Source organism: Cyprinus carpio, chromosome A2, assembly GCF_018340385.1.
Source record: "Cyprinus carpio isolate SPL01 chromosome A2, ASM1834038v1, whole genome shotgun sequence".
NCBI lineage: Eukaryota > Metazoa > Chordata > Actinopteri > Cypriniformes > Cyprinidae > Cyprinus > Cyprinus carpio.
The window spans coordinates 8205772-8217893 of record NC_056573.1 but is presented as its reverse complement, the minus strand read 5'-3'; the positions used below and the strand labels follow the sequence as shown (position 1 = coordinate 8217893).

Here is a 12122-nt window from a genome sequence, read left to right as displayed (position 1 = left end):
TAATAGTACATTTAAAAGCTGTAGTGTGTTATTTAATGTAAAATTAATATTTTACAATATGTACTGGGTAAGTCAGTATCTTTCTTCAAAAGCTATTGAACTGGAAGGTGTCGCAGTGAAGAACCCCATATAATACAGTAATGGTAGAAATTGAACATATAGAGCAAATAACTGTACATTACAGACTTGTAGTGTCTTCTTTAGGGTCAAATAAATATTTAGCAACTTGTTTTGGAGCGGTGTGACCCTCCTTTCAAAAGTTATTGAACTGGAATGTGTACCATTGAAGAACCCCATAGAATACAGTAGTGGTAGAAATTGAACATAGAGCAAATAATTGCACATTAAAGACTTGTAGTGTGTTCTTTAGGATCAAATAAATATTTAGCAACTTGTTTTGGAGAACTGGATGGTGTGCCATTAAAGAACATTATGAAGTAGTAGACATAAGGGGCGGCGTTAGGGGTGGGCTAAGGGGGCTGGAGCCCCGAATGTTTTCAGTAAAGCTCCGAATGTTTTTATTACCACCATGCCATCAATGAGTTTTCTAGCCCAATAAAGTAATTTATATTAGAATTTAAATAAATAAAAAAAAATAAATAAATATCTCTCGACTCTCACGTCTACAGTGTCTGTCAATTTACGCCGTTGTCATTCACACCCGACACCAAAAACCGCCCACTGAGTCTAGTGCTTCTGACTGACCATGTAAACTGGCCAACCATCGATGAGCGTCTGTACGATCCAGCCAATGATATGAGATCTTTGGAGCCAGGTGGTTTGTTGGCGTGTAGTATTTTACTAGATCAATTTTATTTGAAAATTGAAATGGATATTTCAAAATTCTTCAAAAGAATAGACAACATTTAGACGCCAAGAAACAACAGCTTCAGGTATCTGTAACTTTTAATCATAGTATTATATTTCTTTTTCGGTTTTAAATTGTGTCTGATTTAACGTTACATTTTGAACATCTAACAGTTAACGCTTGCGCAGCACAGTCTTTAGGACACACACACACAGAGCGGTTATAATGTTTGGTTAGCACGGTCTGTGGCAGACTTTTCGTGTCAGGGCAAAAATTCAATAAACAAGATAATAAAAAAAGACACATTTCGCAAAGGAAAATGGTTCCAAACAAAGCATGTTGTTGTGCTCTGCAGCAACACACAGCGGTGTTTACTGATAAATTTGCTTGAGTAAATGATTCACTGACCCATTCATAAAAAACAGTTGCTTACTTTTTTTTCTGAATGAATCATCTGTTTCGAAACTAATCCATTGATTAAATGACTGACCGACTCACTCATTAAGGGAGTGGCTTCCCGCCATCTAGTGGCAAAGTACCATTCTAATTTTTTTCATAATTTCATATTTCTGTATTCCAAATTTTATATTTGATACATTAGCCTCATAAGATTATTTATGCAATTTGTAAGTTCTGTGTAAGTGCTCCTTCAAAAATATAAGTGTATAGAGCCCTGTGTTTATAATTATCCTGCTTTTAGTGTTTTGTGTGTGTATTATATATGTAAGTGTAAGTATAAAGTAAGAATAAGGTAGCCTATAAAAATGTAATATGTGCAGGAAGAATGGGTGAAGTTTTTTTTTTTTTTTTTGTTATTATAGATTCTTTATTCACCTTTTTTAATCTATTCTCACAAAAATCATGCCGTTAAGTGAAGACTATTTAAACAATAATAGAGCTGAGCTTACTATTTTACCATGTCTTAGATGAGTCAGCAAGGAAGAAGAGGCTTTAGAAGGTGAAAGGGATGATCTAGGAACACTGCAGACAGGTCCAAAACACGTGAAGCTTCAGCAGTATACCTTTACCCAATTGGAACACAGCAGAGAGCTTTTAATAAGAATTGGCTAAATGGATTTCAGTGGCTTTGGGTATTCTGTATCCAGAAATTCTGCATTCTGCTTTTTCTTGTCGTCTCTTTGGCAAGCATCATATCCGAAACAGCAAAGACACATTAACAAGTGCAGGGTTTCTCCAACTGGAAAAGGGCTTTAGAATCATTCAGAGAGCATGAACAAAGTAGCCTTCATAAGGCTTCCATGACATGCTGGAAGAGCTACAAAACAACTGAAACACATGGAGATATGAATTATGCACAGACTTCAGTAGAGGGTACGGTTTATCTGCCAGACTGAATAACTTGAATCTGTTTACTGTAATGCATAAACACAGAGATAAAGTCCTTTGACCGGTATATCTTTGTAGAGTAAGAGTATGTCAGTGCACTGCTTAATGTTTGCTTCTTATTCCTGTTCTACCAGGACGAGTGTAGCCAGTCAGGCTTGATTGGAAAAGAAAAGAAAAATGAGAGACAGAGACAAAAAAAAAAAGCGAGATAAAGACACAACATGTCAGCATATGTGTCAGGATACAAAGGATAAACTTAAAATAAAATGTTTTAAATTTGTTTTTTTATTGTTTTTGTATATTTTAAACAAGGTACATCTTTCTGATTTATTAAAATAAAAAGTCACATACATGGATTTTTCTGGGCTAAGCCCCGGATCTCCACTCACCCTAGAACCGCCCCTGGTAGACATTAACCATATAAAGACAATTACTGAACAATAAAGAGTTGTAGTATGTTTTTTAGGGTCAAGTTAAGATTTTACAATGTGTTCAGGAACAGTCCATCAATCCTTTTAAAAGCTATTGAACTTAATCATGTGTCATTGAAGAAACCACAGTAATTAACACAGTAATAGGTAAATATTTTACACTTGAGGCACAGATTATTAAATATATAAATAATAAATGTATCATATATCAACATGCTCTGTAATGTTTTAAATAAAACCAAACAGCGCTTTTCAGCTCAAAAGAATCTTTAGCAACTTGCCATAGAGGTATCATGTAATTTGTAGACGGTCCCTCTGATGGTGATGACGTCACACTATTCCATAGGCATGAACATGTTTTTCAGCCTTTTAAAAACATCGAATTCTGCAGAAAAACGGATTGTAGGTACTGCTCATTATAGTCGGTAATGAAAATAATTGTAAGTATCCTTTCTAAATGCATATTAACAAAGCTATTGAACACGGAAGTTCGAATGTGTGAATATAAAACCAGAGCCCACCAACTTTACCGCAGTTTAGGGACACCACCACCACGCTCCCCACAACATTTTCAAACTTATTTTTAACTTGTTCAGTGAAAAGTATTTACTCTGTATATGAATTTTAATCCACGCTACATGAACTTTTTCATATAAACTGGAATAAATACAAAACTAGTTCCAAACTAAAACTGAAATCATAACTAAAGGACATATGAATTCATATTTATTCATTTATATCATGTATTTCTGTACATGTTCGAAATAAGGTGCATTAAAAGTCAATAAATCCTTAATTAATATGAATATTTTAATTAAAAACGTGTCTCCACGAACTATTCAATAACATTCTAGTGCATTTTATCTATTAAATAAACAGCAGAGTGAGCGAGTTTTTGGATATGGTAAGATTACACTTATCTTAGTGAATGAAGTTCCACGTTTCAGCTTTGTTAAGGGTAAGTTACACAAAATGTTATTTTTTTCCTTGCTTCTAAGAAAAAAAATCCTCAATCTATATGCTCCGTGTAACAGCTTCATGTGGCCATAAACATTTAAAGTGGCTTTAAGCATATGCATCATTTAAGTTTCACTTTCACCGTGACTAAGCCATTAAATGTGGTGTTTAATCGTAATATGAGTTTACCTTACGAACCAGTCTCCGCATCAGTAGGAAAAGTGATAAAACGAACATTTGAAGACTTGTGTTGCATTTCAGGGCAAAAAATAAAAATAAAAAAAACCTCGTAAACCTACAATATAAAATGTGGGAAACTATTAATTGGTTATTTTACAATTAATTGTATTACAATTTATACTAAGACTGGAAAATACTGTAGATGATAAACCGTTGATGACGTGATGATGTTTAAAGGCGCGTTCGACTTGAAGCGGCGCTGCGCAGAATGATCAGTGTATGGCATCAAAGTACCGCGAGAGTGATAAGAGAGCAGACGGATCCTTATGCTTTCGAATCGCTCTCGCGTTACTTTGATGCCATACACTGATCATTCTGCGCAGCGCCTCTTCAAGTCAAACGCGCCTCAAGTCTCTGCCAGCTCCTGTAGTCCCATTTAGCAACTTGTTAGCAACCGTCTCTTTTAAGAAACTTAACAGTTTAAAAAAATCACGAGTGAGGTGTAACTTGTGTTTTTTATGTCGTAGAATAAAACGTGAAAGTATCTTGAGCCTGAGTGTGAACCACAGACCTTATTTGAGGGATTTAACCAAAATCCCATTCAAAAAACCCATTGACTCTGGAACGATGGAACCGGAACGGAAGTGATGAAATGCTAACTCGCTTCCGGGTTTTTGCCTACAAAGTGACATCGGCTGCATCCGAAAACTGAAAAATGCTGCCTTCGGAGGACGCATTCCAAGGTAGGAAGGCATCAAAGCACGTCCGAATTCAATGTTAGCTTCAGTTCCTGTCTCCTGAGATGCCTTCATCTGGCCGGTAGTTCCACCACTCTATTGGCTGAAGCGCAGGGCTCCACTCCAGTAGTTTGAAAAGTGCCCGTCAAGCTGTTTTTCCCTCTGTGCCTACTGTCCTTTTCTTTTCTTTTCTTTTCTTTTCTTTTCTTTTCTTTTCTTTTCTTTTCTTTGTACTTTGTACTTTGTACTTTGTAATTTTGGTGAAAAATAAATGTAGCGAAGTTGAATACTTGAATTTTATTTTACTTAAGTAAAAGTACCACAATTTACTAAAGAAAGTAGAAAAAATGTAAAAATGTACTCAATAACTGTAACGAAATTATTTGTAATTAGTTACTTTCTAATAAATTTATAATCTTTGTGGATTTTATTAACACTGCAACATGATGGGATATCAACCATGCACTGCCTGGCCAAAAACTACAGTGAATCAAGTTTGACTATAAGTGGGGTACGAGCTAAATCTTGGCTACGATCTGGCTACCTATTGAACATGTCAAAGAAATGAAACCAAACACCTTGTAAACGCTGCTGACTTTGCTTACATGATGGAATATCACATATCTCAAAAGTTATTTTTCAAAAAAAAAAAAAAAAAAAAAAAAAATCATGAAACCAAATTCAAGGTTATTTTGGCTAGAAGTGGGTTACACATAGCCGGACTATATCGGGTCTATTCTTAACCAAGACGTTGAAATGACGGCTATTGCTTGCTGTGCCGCGGCCGTCCTGTCAATCATCCCTGCAGTTGAACTTTATCGTGCATGGGACTCTCATTTCACGTCTGCTAGTGAAGACCGAGAAATGTTTAAATTACCCTAATATCCTTGCGCAGCCTTCATATGCTACGGCGAGTACATACTAGTCTGCAACTGAAAAATAATGAACAAGATGCACTCAAGATGCCTCGCTCGAGGCTCTCTTCCTTTGCCCTTTGCTGTTTTTGATGCTCCGAACACAGAAGCTGCACCGGAGGGGCTCACATTACAGTCACCCTCTCTTGTGATCCTGTGCTCGTTTGCGTGGATTGACTTGGGATCCACACCAACTCAAATCAATGAGGATTCTGAGGCTCTTCCTGAAGAAAGGAGCGCATATGCTGCAGTGTCTTTGTGGACAACGATCGGAGCCGACCACTACCACCAGCGGATGAAACGGCAATTCGAGAGGTGGAACATAATTTAGCTGTGCATGCTCTCCGTTGAGCGATGAAAAACACTCTCATTGGCCGCCGGCGCTGGTGAGCACATCTTCCGTGTCTGCGGTACTATGCGCTCCCACTCCACGCATTTGTGCTAACTTGTTTGTGATGGCTTATTGCGACTTCCTCCGACCATTCATGTCATTCCATCTTACATCTTATGACACGAAACACATCTTCATCATGGTCATGAGCACGACCGCTGCTGCAGTCCAAGCAGTTTAGTGCTGAAATCCGTGTCAAGGACATTTCTTATTGGTACGGTGAACAAAGAATGCAGGGTGAATGTAGGAAACTATTGATGCATATGCAGCAAATGCGGGTATGCGAAGCTACGGCAGATAGACGCGTCCCGAGCTCAGTTGAGGTGAGATGAGCTTTCTAAAACAGGCACCGGCAAAAGAGCTGGAGTGTCCTCCAGGACAGGGAACTTCTGCACGTCATTCAGCACCCCGGACAGCAACTCAAATCCGCATCTCTCCCAACTCTTCTACAGTTGACACTCACCTCATCCAGAGTAGCTTGTGCTTCTCACTGCACATTTCAGACCATTAAAAGGCCCGTCCTTGTAATCATATCATTTGTGTCTATTACAATAACTTTCATTAACTTTCATAACGAGTATTTCGTAAGTGCATTTGTAAAATTCTGAATATATTTACTACTCAGAAGATACATTCTATACTATTCTATACTATACTAACATAGAAGATAGAAAGCCTACTATACTCATCCGACAATTAGAAAAATAAAGATCTTGAGGCATCTTAAAGGGGCAATTCACAAAGAAAGGAAGAATTCCAATTTATTACCCCCCCACCCAACCCCAAATCCACCCCCCATGCCAAAAAAAGCAGAAAATGCATATTTAAAAAAAAAAAAAAAAAAAAAAAAAAACTTTACTATAATGTAACATAACATAAATTCAGATAAGTATTAACATAAATAAGTAGTAAATAAATTGTGATAATAAATAAAGAAGTTGAAGCGCCTTTTAGGTACAGAATTTTATGAGTGAATCTGTTCAAATAAGAGACCAGACATGAGCTACTCCCACAACTATGCCTACAGTGACACGTACTTATTACAACAAAGGGCAATATTAGCAATATGAAATGCCTAAAATAGTCTAACAGACAACAAAGGCAGCAAAATAAAGGCTACATTTTGTAATTTATTCGTAGATGTTAGCCAGCTGGCTAGCTAGTTAGTCTAATTAGCATACCCATATTTTTATTTTCAATTTTGTGCTTACATACAGTGGAAAATGACATACTTAAACTTAATTATTTCATTTTACGAATGCTAGATTATAGTCCTAGTCATGGTATTTTTTAACCTCTTAACTGTCACCCATCCCCTCTGTGGGATGCCTAAGTTTACTTCACTATTTTACAATTAAATCCTAATCTAATCACGGCAAACTATATATTGTTGGAAAGGTCTAAGACTCCTAATTAGTTATTTTACCACTGTTTTTTTATTTTTTATTTTTTTTTAATTATGTAGGAAAAGTAATAGATTAATTTATGACAAGAGTGCACCTCAAAAATCTACATCATAATAACAGGAGTTTTGACCTTTGTTAAAAAAAAATGACACTTTAGAAATCATCAGAAATTATATAACAATTGAAAACTTAAAATCTCAAAATTCATCCTTTGTAAACCATTTTAAAATCAGACATTGCATTACCAAGAAAATGGTACATCAAAATCATGTTACAAAATGTTTTCATTCATGAATTATAAAAATGTAAGTTTGGATAATGCACATTCACGTCTATGTTCAAAAATGTGAGTGACAGTTGAGGGGTTAAAAGACATTTAGACACACTTTGGTGAATCAAAAAGCAAGCAGTAATGTAACTGATATTTAAATAAAATTACAGAAGCTTTTTTTTTTTTAAAGAAAATAAATTAAAATTAAATAAGCAGTTAACTTAAGCAAAAACATTCCACTATGTCAGTGTTGCCAGTTAAGATGGTTTAAAAATGCTATTTCAAAATACTACATAAACGTCACGGGATAATACACAGTTGTTAACTTGTGATTTTTACCTATATATTGATATTTTTTCTGCTCCTCTTCTTTGCGTCACTTTATGCCTTGTGCCCCAGATAATTTCATTTTTTTTTTTTTTTTTTTTTTTTTTTTTAGAAATGATACCATAAATGAGCACATAAATGACAAAACTATTTTAACTGAGTGTGCCATGCATAATTAATAAGATATGATGATGTATTATAATTATGTAATGACGCAGAAAGTGTTTAAATTAGTCCGACATGACGTGGTCAAATCTTATGATGTGAATTTTATTTTATTCTTACATTATTTTAATCAGTTTGATGATCGATCAATACTAAAATTAGGCCTATGTTAATTATTGTCAGAAATTATTTTGCTTAATATATGGGTGTAGGAGCGCACGATGGTCACAAGAGGGTAGTTTTCGTACAATTACTTGAAGAATAGGCGAGGAGTTCCGGTTTGAATCTCGTGTTACCACGGTTCGTCAAAGCAGTCCAAATCTGCATACAAGGAAGTTAAAATTGCACGGTTGCGTCAACAAATGCGTTTTACCCAGGGGAAAAAGACGTAGTACTAAATGTATTAAAAATATACTTGAAATTCAAGTAGTATGTTTATAATACATGTGTATTCCCAACATGTTTATTTGGAGTGCATTAAAAATATATTGAATTGCATTTTAATATATTTCTAAACAGTATACTAGAAGTACTTTTGTATTAAATATATGCTTAGTTTATACTTCTAAGAAATATGCTAAACAGAAGCATACTTTTAATGTATTTATAAAAAGTATACTAGAAATACCTTGGTAATAAATATAGTTACACTTTTAAGGAATATGCTAAACACAAGCACACTATTAGGATATTTCTAAAAAGTATAGTAGAATTACTGTTAATAAATATATTTTTAGTTACACTTTTAAGGAATATACTAAACACAAGCATACTTTTAGTGATTTTTTTAGTGTATTTACAGAAAACATATTTATGTTACCCATAAAGTAGCCTATATTATATGTCTACTTTGTGTAAGAGCATAAAAAATGATTACACTTTTAGTGGGTTTTTAATGTACTTTATATTGCAGTAGGCCTACACATGGTTATATTTTAAATATTAATGTATTTATAATTTTAATATTTGGAAAAGTACAATATTTTGAAAATCATTTTTAACATTTACAATGTACAAATGTTTGTCAGCTATTATTAAGCATTGCGATATTTAAAATATGTTGTTTAATATGTTGTTCAGTTTTACTTAAAAGGTTATGCTACTTTGGTTGATTAGGCTGTTTTTCATTATCCTACATGATACATTAATTGTAATAAAAGTGAAAGTGGAAGTCGTGACATTTGTCAAGTATGGTAACCCATACTCGAAATTGGTGCTCTGCATTTAACCCATCCAAGTGCACACACACAGCAGTGAGAAGTGAACACACCGTGAACACACACCCGGAGCAGTGGGCAGCTATATATCCAGCGCCCTGGGGAGCAACTGGGGGTTCAGTGCCTTGCTCAAGGGCACTTCAGCCATGGGTATTGAGGGTGGAAGAGAGCGCTGTTCATTCACTCCCTCCCACCAGCACCGAGACTCGAACCTGCGACCTTCTGGTTACAAGTCCAAATCTCTAACCATTAGGCCACAGCTGCCCTAGCTGCCCTAGGTGCTAAGCTAGGTGTTTATAAATTTGTTCAAGCTTGACGCCTTTATTTTCTGATATATATTTCTGAAATTCCCACAAGGATTTCAACATCATAAATGAAAAAAAAAAATGAAAAAAAAAAAAATAGCGTTTACTTGTGTTTAACTTCAGACAACACACTGACTAAACCTGATTGGTTCCAGAGCTATTGAACGGCTCTGATTGGTTCGTATAATAATGAGCTCCCACTAGAGAGCTTCGTGTATAAAATATGATGTGCGTGCAAAAGTCTCTTGAATGTGAATCTTGTAAGTCTACATTTAAACCAGTGGTCTCAAACTCAATTCCTGGAGGGCCACAGCTCTGCAGATTTTAGCTCCAGCCAGCTCCAAATCACACCTGCTTGGAAGTTTCTAGTAATCCTGAAGACCTTGATTAGCTGGGTCAGGTGTGTTTGATTAGGGTTGGAGGTAAACTGTGCAGAGCTGTGGCCCTCCAGGAATTGAGTTTGAGACCAATGATTTAAACAGTATTATATAGAGCGATCGCCGATCATGTCTCTTTAGGGCACTTGGAGGAAACCACGCAATTCATATGGATTACTCTGGCGATGTTTTTTTTTTTTTTTTCAACTTTTTGAAACGTGAACATCTTTGGTGAATCTTTTTTTCATTGGAGGGACATAAATCTCTCAGATTTTGTTAAAATATCTCAGCGAAGATGAGCGAAAGTCTTAGATGGTTTGGAGCATCTTAAGGGTGAGTGATGACAGAATTCAAATTGTTTTGGGGGAACTATGAAATTAATTAGAAAATATAGTGGTATGTTCTTATTTTACCAGCTTCTGCAAGCGTGTATGCCGTCTGCCTTTTGGAACCTCACTGTGACTTCAGGTAAGATTTAATTAACGTTATTTGTCTGTGTCAGTCGTGTTTTTGACACATGCAATGGCAGTTGTGTATTTATTTCTGATTTCCTGAAAATTTTGGCTTCATTGTAATGAGGTTAATGATCTTTGAAAAACCATGTTTATGGCCATACAATTACTTTGTCTTGAGCTGATTAGTCAACTGTGGTAGATTGGTGTTTATATTTGTTCAAGTTTGACAACCTTATCACATTTATTTTCTAATATATATTTCTCATTACAGACAAGAACAAAGATAAAATTGTAAGAAGGGTTGCTTATAAGAGAGCATACAGTACATCTGAAACTGCTGAGGCGGGTAAGGTGTATATTACCGACCAGTACATTGTACTCAGTGTACTGTCATTCTTAAAAAGAAAACAAATCATTGGTCATCATTTGCTTTGTGTGTGTGTGTGTTTGTGAAATATTAACATTTGTTGTTTTTCAGATCAGCTGCTATAGAAGACAAACGGAAATAGTAAGTATATTTTGATGTCATATCACCCCATTTTTGAATCAGGCCTAATGGAGGGTGATTTGTTCAATCTTGGTAGAAAAACGTTAGCAATGTAAAAATCTGTTATTTAATTTTGTTTCTGTTTTGTTTTTTTCTAAAGCTGCAAGGCTCTTGTGCAAAATATTGTATGCCAGGAGTCAGGATGACTAGGCTGTGCCCAGGACTCCGGAACCTGCAACGATGCTTAGCTCCATCGGCCCTCCGTCTGTGCCTTCGGATCCACCAGCTCTGTCTCCATCGGTCAGCCCCCAGATGTCAGCAGTCACACCATCTACATCTTGGCTCCTCCCTCCCTCGATTCTGCCATGTTTTGTCAGCAATGGGATGCTCTGGGTCTGTGCCACAAAAGGCCTATTTCTCTCTAATACTGTTCACAAATCTGTCTAAATCTGTGTTAGTAAGCACTTCTCCTTTGCCGAGATAATCCATCCACCTCACAGATAGAATCAGGCATATCAAGATTCTGATTAGAATGAGTGATTTTTGGATTGTTGTTAGTTAGGATGGTTATTTAAAAGGCCACTCTAAAATGTGCAGTTTTACTGTACTGGGGGGTCCGGGGGGTCCGAAAACCAGTCAGTATCTGGTGTGACCACCATTTGTCTCACGTAGTGCAACACATCTCCTTCGCATAGAGTTGATCAGGTTGTTGATTGTGGCCTGTGGAATGTTGGTCCACTCTTCTTCAATGGCTGTGCGAAGTTGCTGGATATTGGCAGGAACTGGAACACGCTGTAGTATATGCCGATCCAGAGCATCCCAAACATGCTCAATGGGTGACATTTCTGGTGAGTATGCTGGCCATGCAAGAACTGGGTTTTCAGCTTCCAGGAATTATGTACAGATCCTTGCAACATGGGGCCGTGCATTATCATGCTGCAACATGAATCAGAATCAGAAAGAGCTTTATTGCCAAGTATGTTTGCACATAGAAGGAATTTGTTTTAGTGAGATAAGCGTCCAGTACACACAGACAACAACAAACAGGAAAAACTAACAAAAATAGTACAAACACTGGAGAGCCAAGCACTGAAGCAGCCGTGTGCGGCACCATCGAGAGCTAAAAAAAAAAAAAAAAAACCTGAGGTGATGGTTGTGGATGAATGGCACAACAATGGGCCTCAGTATCTTGTCACAGTATCTCTGTGCATTCAAAATGCCATCAATAAAATGCACCTGTGTTCGTTGTTTATAACATATGCCTGCCCATACCATAACTCCACCGCCATCATGGGCCACCACTCAATCCACAACGTTGACATTAGCAAACTGCTCACCCACACGACA

At 36.4% G+C, this 12122-nt stretch overlaps 1 protein-coding gene and 1 long non-coding RNA gene across 2 annotated transcripts in view; both read left to right on the top strand.

Moving 5' to 3' along the window:
- Nucleotides 1-12122, top strand: part of LOC109051102 (fibroblast growth factor 12) — a 213513-nt gene that overhangs the window by 61713 nt on the left and 139678 nt on the right. The window lies entirely within an intron of this gene.
- LOC122147718 lies at nt 9962-11233 on the top strand. Its single transcript, XR_006161786.1, has 4 exons — nt 9962-10301; nt 10560-10634; nt 10767-10796; nt 10936-11233. It is a non-coding gene; the product is annotated as an uncharacterized LOC122147718 (long non-coding RNA).